Raw genomic sequence first — 8,058 nt, 5'->3', positions numbered from 1 at the left:
CTTTAGATACTAGTAAATATGCTAGTTATTCATTAGATTAGTGCCTATTAAATTGGTACTAGTACTTATTCATTCGATACTGGTACCTATTAAATAGATACTAGTTCTTATTCATTAGATACTAGTACTTATTTCAATAGTGACTAGTAACTATTCTTGTAACAAATTCATTTTTTTGCCATTGACTTCTATGGGGATCTGTCATTCAGATATCAACTATTCGGTTCTGACTAGTATGTATTCCAATTGTGACTAGTCAAGTCAAGTCAAGTTTATTTGTATAGCGCTTTTCACAATACAGATTGTATCAAAGCAGCTTCACAGTATTAAATTAAAATAATACAACAAAGTTTGTTTCAAGAGGAATTTATTGATTGATAAAATTTAATTAAATATCCCCAAAATATCCCCAACTGAGCAAGCCAAAGGCAACAGTGGCAAGGAACCGAAAAACTCCATCAAGTTACCTAATGGTGTCCTAAAACTCCATCAGGTGACCTAATGGAGAAAAAAAACCCTTGGGAGAACCCAGGCTCAGTCGGGGGCCAGTTCTCCTCTGGCATTTATGAGCTAGAGGCCGGATTGTAGTTTGAACTGTAGGATTATATGAATGCCTGGCTGAAGAGATGCGACTTTAATCTAGTTTTAAACTGGGAGAGCGAGTCTGAGCAACGAACAGTATCAGGAAGACTATTCCAGAGTTTTGGAGCCAAATGTGAAAATGCTCTCCCTCCTTTGGTGGTTCTGGATATCCTAGGTATGACCAAAAGCCTTGAATTTAGTGATCTTAAAGAGCGCGATGGATTATAGGGCGATAGAAGATCCGTTAAATAGACTGGAGCTAAGCCGTTTAGGGCTTTATAAGTCAGTAGCAATACCTTGTAATTAATACGGAACTTTATAGGTAACCAATGCAGTGATGATAAAATCGGTGTTATATGATCATATTTTTAGTACATATATATTAGACTAGTACTAGTACATATATATTAGATACTAGTAATTATTCATTAGGTAATAGTACTTATTTTTTAGATACTAGTATTTATTCAATAAATACTAGGACTAAATCATTAGAAATACTAGTATTGTCACGGATTGGTAAAATAGTGAAGTGAGGATTCATGTGCATTTCACACATTCATTTTTTGTTTGCTTCCCTATTTAGTCTCCCTGTGTTTGCAGTCCTGTGCTGGTTCGTTGTCTTTGTTCCCTCGTGTTTCTTGTTTGATGCCACATGCCTGTCTTGTTTCCCCCCACGGGGAGTTTTGGTTTGTAGTTTTGTTTCTTTTAATAAAGATCCTGAGTTTCCTGCACATGGACTGCTGCCAGATAATTAGCATCAGTTTTTCATGAGTGTCTGTAACTTAGCCAACAGTTTTACAGCCTGTTCACTGACAACACCTGCTCAGAACAAGTAGTCTAGGCCTAGTCATATTTTTGTTATCACACGATGACTGACATATTGTCACATTATACACATCTCTCTCTCCAAATAGGCTTATTCATTAAGAGTATTGCATAGTCGATGTTATAGGTCACTTTTAAAATCATGTCTTTTATAATTATATCCTGGTCATGGATGCATTAATCATTGCATCTGTCTTTCTCTTTCAAAGATGTCAGGTAAAAAGCAATTAAGCATCCTTAATTCATTCACCCTGAGAGGAAAGTCCCCTAAAAAGGCCAGGTTAGAGGATGCTGGCCCAGAGAAGGTGGCGAAAAGGGTAGGCCCATTAGAGGAGGAGATGGAGGAAGAGACAGTGCAGGTGGAAGGCAACAAGTCCAAAAAGGCAACACTTACAATAATAAACAACACCAGTCATAATCTCTCTCTCTCTCTCTCTCTCTCTCTCTCTCTCTCTCTCTCTCTCTCTCTCTCTCTCTCTCTCTCTCTCTTTCTTTTACCCCCTGACCGGGGGTGGGGGGGAATGTCACTCTTGTCTGTCTTCAAAACTTGAGAGCCCTGCAGTACAGTAAGGCAAGGTTATTACATTAGCCTGCAATACTAAAAACTTGATTTATTGTCACACTATTTATGGTGTAGCCAATTAGATTGCAAATGTGTATTCATTAGTTTATAGGTTTATTATGGACATTTATATACAATTTGCAGTCAGATGTCTAATGTTTATTTGTTTGTTTGCTTTTATTCAGCTCTTACGGTGTGTTTGGAAATTAAATCCTTCATAAACATCAGTTCCTGAGAGTAAATTGCATCTGTTCAGCTGGGAATGCTACAGCAATTTAAATTTGGTTTAAATGTCACCAAAATACATTTGAAGTTTATGCTGAGTGAATTTTGCATTTCAAAACTTAAATACAAGAGAAGATATTTAAAGTGTACATAAGTATACTTAGTTCCATTTTAGCACAAACAAGTATATTTAATACAACTTTAGTTGAACTTCAGCTGAACTTCAGCACTGCTTTTAGACAACTAAAATGCATTTAGTACAAAATCAGTTGTTCCATTTTAACAGACTAAGTATACCAATTTATAGTGTGCCACTAATACATTTAGTAGTACATACAAATAAATAAAATAAAATACTATTTTTATTCTCTAGTTATGATCAGGGATAGGCGTTAGTCACTGCCGCTCAGTTTGGAGCTAAACTGCAGGACAGCATGATTCCTGGACTGACGTTGACTATCTGATATAGGGGCGGTTTCCCGGACAGGGTTTAAATTAAGCCAGGAGTAGGCCTTAATCAAGAATAGTTAATTGTGTCTTAAAAAATGTCTTTCTGTAACACAGATTAAGTACGGATTAGTTACACCTGGACTATGGAGTCCTGAACTAAAATAAACCAGATTAATTTAAAACCAACTGTGCTAATCTGAATTAGCATGATAGAGGTTGCCTGTAAAACATGGAATGAACCAAGAAAAGCTTAAAATTGCATGGAACTGAGAAGCAAATCCAAGGAAACAATGGAATCAGAAAAAGACTGCAATCAAAAAAAATGTACTAAACAAGAGAAAATTATTTTAAGCAAGCTAAATAAACTGCACACACCAGCTATGGAATAAAAGAAAATAAATGCTGGAAGTCTGTTTGTAATATATACAAACTACCGTTCAAAAGTTTGGGGTCAGTAAGATTGTTAATGTTTTTAAAAGAAGTATCTTCTGCTCACCAAGGCTGCATTTATTTGATAAAAAACAATTAAAAAAAAGAGTAATATTGTGAAATATTATGACAATTGTAATGGAGATCTACTGGCTAAGAAAATTTGTCAACAATATGGGGTGTCTAGTCAGGACACGGAAGGCAGGGATAGTCGTTGAATGGTTTTAATAAATATACTTCTAAAATACAGATGCACAGGCACTATTTCTCATAAACTTTACAGTGAAGGTGTGGTTCTAAATGAAAGGAAATAAACATCAATATTACTTACATAAACACAATTTAGTTAACTGAATAACTATCTCTAGTCACTTAAATAAACAGTGCTAAACATGTCCTGAAACGTAACTACAATGAGAATAACATATAAGTTACACATACAACAGATATAAAGGCTGTCACTGACTATAAACATTAACATAAATTACTAATATAAACTTATCTATATGATATAGTTTCAACTTACTTGTGGTCACTGACGCACACGAACACAATGTGAAGATTAGCGTAACTGAAACTGAAACTGAACTGACAGCCGTTCTCTACAAGCCAGGGCAACATGTCAGAAAAGGGGCGTGGTCTGAACGAACACTCGCTGTACATGCTCTGTCCATGTTCACATCACTTGAGCCTTTTGCACAACAATTTAAAATGACTGTTTTCTATTTTAATATATATTTAAACTGTAATTTATTCCTGTGATCAAAGCTGAATTTTCAGCATCATTACTCCAGTCTTCAGTGTCACATGATCCTTCACAAATCACTCTAATATGATGATCTGATGCTCAAGAAACATTCATTATTATTATCAATGTTGAAAACAGTTGTGTACAAATTTTCAAAATTATTAAAAAAAAATGAATAGAAAGTTCAAAAGAACAGCATTTATTTAAAATAGAATATTTTCTAACATTATAAATGTCTTTACTGTAACTTTTGATCAGTTTAACTCATCCTTGATGAATAAAAGTATTGATTTATTTGTATTTCTTTCCCCCCAAAATAAAATTAAAATTCTTACTGACCCCAAACTTTTGAACGGTAGTGTTTAATGTTACAAAAGCTTTAGATTTTAGATAAATACTGTTCTTTTGAACTTTCTATTCATCAAAGAATTTTGAAAAAAATGTGTACACAACTGTTTTCAACATTGATAATAATAATGAATGTTTCTTGAGCATCAAATCATTATATTAGAGTGATTTGTGAAGGATCATGTGACACTGAATACTGGAGTAATGATGCTGAAAATTCAGCTTTGATCACAGGAATAAATTACATTTTACTGTATATTCACATAGAAAACAGCTGTTTTAAATTGGAATAATATTTCACAATATTACTTTATTACTTTTTTTTTTTATCAAATAAATGCAGCCTTGGTGAGCAGAAGATACTTCTTTTAAAAACATTACAATTCTTACTGACCCCAAACATTTGAACGGTAGTGTATATATATATATATATATATATATATATATGAAGAGTTCAAATGCAAAAGCCTCTAAGTGCCATCTGAAATTTTCTTCTAGAATGATCATTTTTATCAAGCTTGTATATTTAAGTTCAGTAATTTCACTTAAATTACATTTAATAGGTAATTTTCACTGCCATTTAGGTGAAATTACTGAACTTAAATATACGAGTTTGAAAAAAATGATCATTCTAAAAGAAAATTTCAGATGGCACTTAGAGGCTTTTGCATCTGAACTCTTCATATATTAAATTGTGTGTGTGTGTGTGTGTGTGTGTATCCAAGTAATACACGTGTCCACTTTGAAACACAATGTTAATCTGAAGTTAAACCTGCCTCCCTGTAGGTTTAATTTAAGCCTCGATTTAGTCCTGGAGTAACTCTAGTCTTCCTCCAGGAAATCAGCTTATTAAACTCTGGACGAAACTAAATCTAGGACTATTTAAAGCCTTGACTGAGAAAGCAGATTTCTGTTAATCTGGTTTAAAAGGCAATTTTAGTCTAGGATTAGGCTTAATCTCGGTCCAGGAAACCGCCCCATAAATACACAATAGAAGTGACTTTGCCCTTGTCATTTACAACAGGACAAACCTGGAGGGGGGTCAAGAAATAAGGATAATGTTTTTCTAAAGTAAAAGATTAAATATGAACATGAGACAATCATGCTACTCTTTAAAAAATGGCCGTAACCCGTGGCTATTAAGCTCCAGGAAAAAGAAAATAGTTTTAATAAACAATATTTTTTTTACTTATAATCTAAATTAATGCTAAATAATTATTAAAATGATGCTTGAGGCAAAAGTCCATAGCTAGACATTTTCTGGATAAAATATTCTCAATTATTCTCACAATTATATCTTCTTTTTCTTATATTTAGTTCAGCTCAAAATCCTCTGACACAGATACATTTGCAGTGTATGTTGAAATTTCAATTATATATATATATAATACTTTTTTTTTAAACAATATTTCTAATTTCTATTTACAATGTTGGGTAAACATTTGGAATTAAAGTGCACCAAATCATTAAATTCCCATCTATAGGCCAATAATCTTAAATTGTCTTTAAACAAATATTAATATTCAATAGTTAAATATTATCACAGCTTTGCTTTGGACTGGCTTAATGTTATTGTGATTATACAGGGCGTTGGCAAACAGAAATGCAGTTTGTCTTGATTTTCATGCTTGACCTCACCTGGGAAAACAGAGAGCTTGTTGTAACACATAAAAGAGAAATGCAAACAATTGGCAAAATATTGTGTTTCCTTATTAACTTTTCCATCCTGTGTGAGTTGTTGTGGAAAAAAATTATCTTTTCTTTGTATTTTATTTTCAATGATTTAACAAATGAAATGCCATACATTTATTTGACTGTATTTTGAGTTTCTTTATACAGCTGGAAGGTATGTGTGAGACTCAAGAGGTGTAAAGATTCCCGGGGTTAGGGGAGCCACAGGGGTTCCTCTATTTCGTTTGTTTAGTGGGGGCTGTAAAAGATAGCTTTTGAAAAGAACACTATAAAGAAGCTGGCCCACCTCTGCTCTGAGTCTCACTCCGCCTGCAGCTGGTCTGTGGATGGATTGGGAACATTTCTTGCAAGAAATAAATATCTTTTAAGGACAATTTGATCCTGATGTCTCTTATGCTGTGATGCTGTTATTGTTAATTATTGTTTTGCTTTTACAGAGTCAATAACAAAACTTCTGCTGCTGATGTTCATCAAACAGAGCCGAGAGATTAAGCATCCTCAAGATAAATAAAGAAACCTATGGTCTTGTACAGATAGCTAGCAATCAAGCTTTATTTTTTAAACATATTTATCATTTCTACACACTAAACGATAAACCCAACAAAAATGGAAAACTGCCAATGACTCTTATGCATCAAAACCTCACCCAGATATGGCAATGCTAATGCTTCAGTAAACATGAATCAATTAACTATATCAGTGGCGGTTCTACATTGAATTACACCCTGGGCGAGACCCCCTTCGAGCGGGGGTATACAATAACCGAATTATTGTTAAGCATAGCAAGAATCATAGCAAAAAGGCTAACAAATAAGAGTTATACCCACCAATTAATATTGCCCCTTCATTCATGACATGGATACCGTAATCATACAGAGAAAACATAGTTGCATACCTTTGGCCGTTTCTCAATATGCGTTCTTGTCTGTACTTGTGTTCTTGTGAACTTGTGAAACGTCATCATTCGCTGCCCAAGTACTGTCCCAATACACAAGTTTGCATTTTGGCAAGAACGGTTAAAAATCCCGGAAGTGTTCTTGACACGCCCATTTTACAGAGGATGCATCGGTTGGTAACTTGTGTGAACTTGACGGCAGAAATATCCCAGCATTCATTTCGGCGTTCGAGGAAGGAGTTATGTTTGGGTTATTTAAACCGTTTAAACCGTTATTTAAATCGCGTTATGTTTGGGTACTGCAGACGGCGTCTGTGCGGGGGTATTATTGCGCAATACCAGCAAGAACACATCGTCTCAAACTGTCAGAAGCGTTCTGTGTGCTCGTCACCTTGTGAGTTCATTCTTCCAAGAACAACTAGCAAGAGCGTTCTCCCCAAGAACACAAGTCCGTTCTTTGCATTCTTGGTTTTGAGAAACAGCCTTTATCTTTCGCTCGTTTCTAAATTGGGCACCTGATGGCTTTGACCTTTCTTGTCCATCTCTTATTTGGCACGTACTCGACATCGACAATCAACAGATTTCCCCTGATTCCCCCCATACCAACTGTCACTCACGACGAGTCACGACCAGAAGTCAAGACTAAACCAATTCACCTTGGTGGTGGTGACCAAGTAATCGTTTTGTATTACCTATTTTTATTAGCCATTCAGACAATTCAGAAAAACAAAAATGTGCAGGAAATATAGAGGCCTGTATTTATAATATTATGAATGAAATGTGCGTTATTTGGAAGAAAGTTGAGGTGTGACTGACTTAGATAACTATATGGATCCCCCTTTGTCCGTTCCATTTGGGAGAGACCCAGAGGTGAACTGTCATCCGCGCCCGCGCCTCCGCGCCCCCTCCCCTTTCCCCTTCTCGAACAAACAGCTTCTGTGCACGGCATCTTCTCAGCAAGCAGGGGCGCCTGCAGCTGCAGGGGGCGCAAATTTGCCAATTCCCCACACAGTGAAATGATAGATAATAGAAAACCGCTTCGCGGCGCAGATTTTTTTTTCTTTTCTTTTTTTTTCTGCTCGTGCCGGCGTAGCCGCCCCCCCAAAAATGCCGCCCCGGGCGATTGCCCGGTTCGCCCGTGCCAAAAACCGCTACTGAACTATATACTACTGACCTAAAAAAAAAAAAAGTGAAAGTTTCACTTTCAGATTCAAATTTTTTTTTTCTCATAGCATTCTCAGTTATCTCAGTTCATTGAAAGATAACAGACCTGTACCAATAATGATGTTTGATTGTTTA

Source organism: Leuciscus leuciscus (genome assembly GCF_965113295.1).
Source record: "Leuciscus leuciscus genome assembly, chromosome: 12".
Classification (NCBI taxonomy): Eukaryota; Metazoa; Chordata; class Actinopteri; order Cypriniformes; family Leuciscidae; genus Leuciscus; species Leuciscus leuciscus.
The sequence above is the reverse complement of the archived record's forward strand: the minus strand, read 5'-3'. Positions refer to the sequence as shown.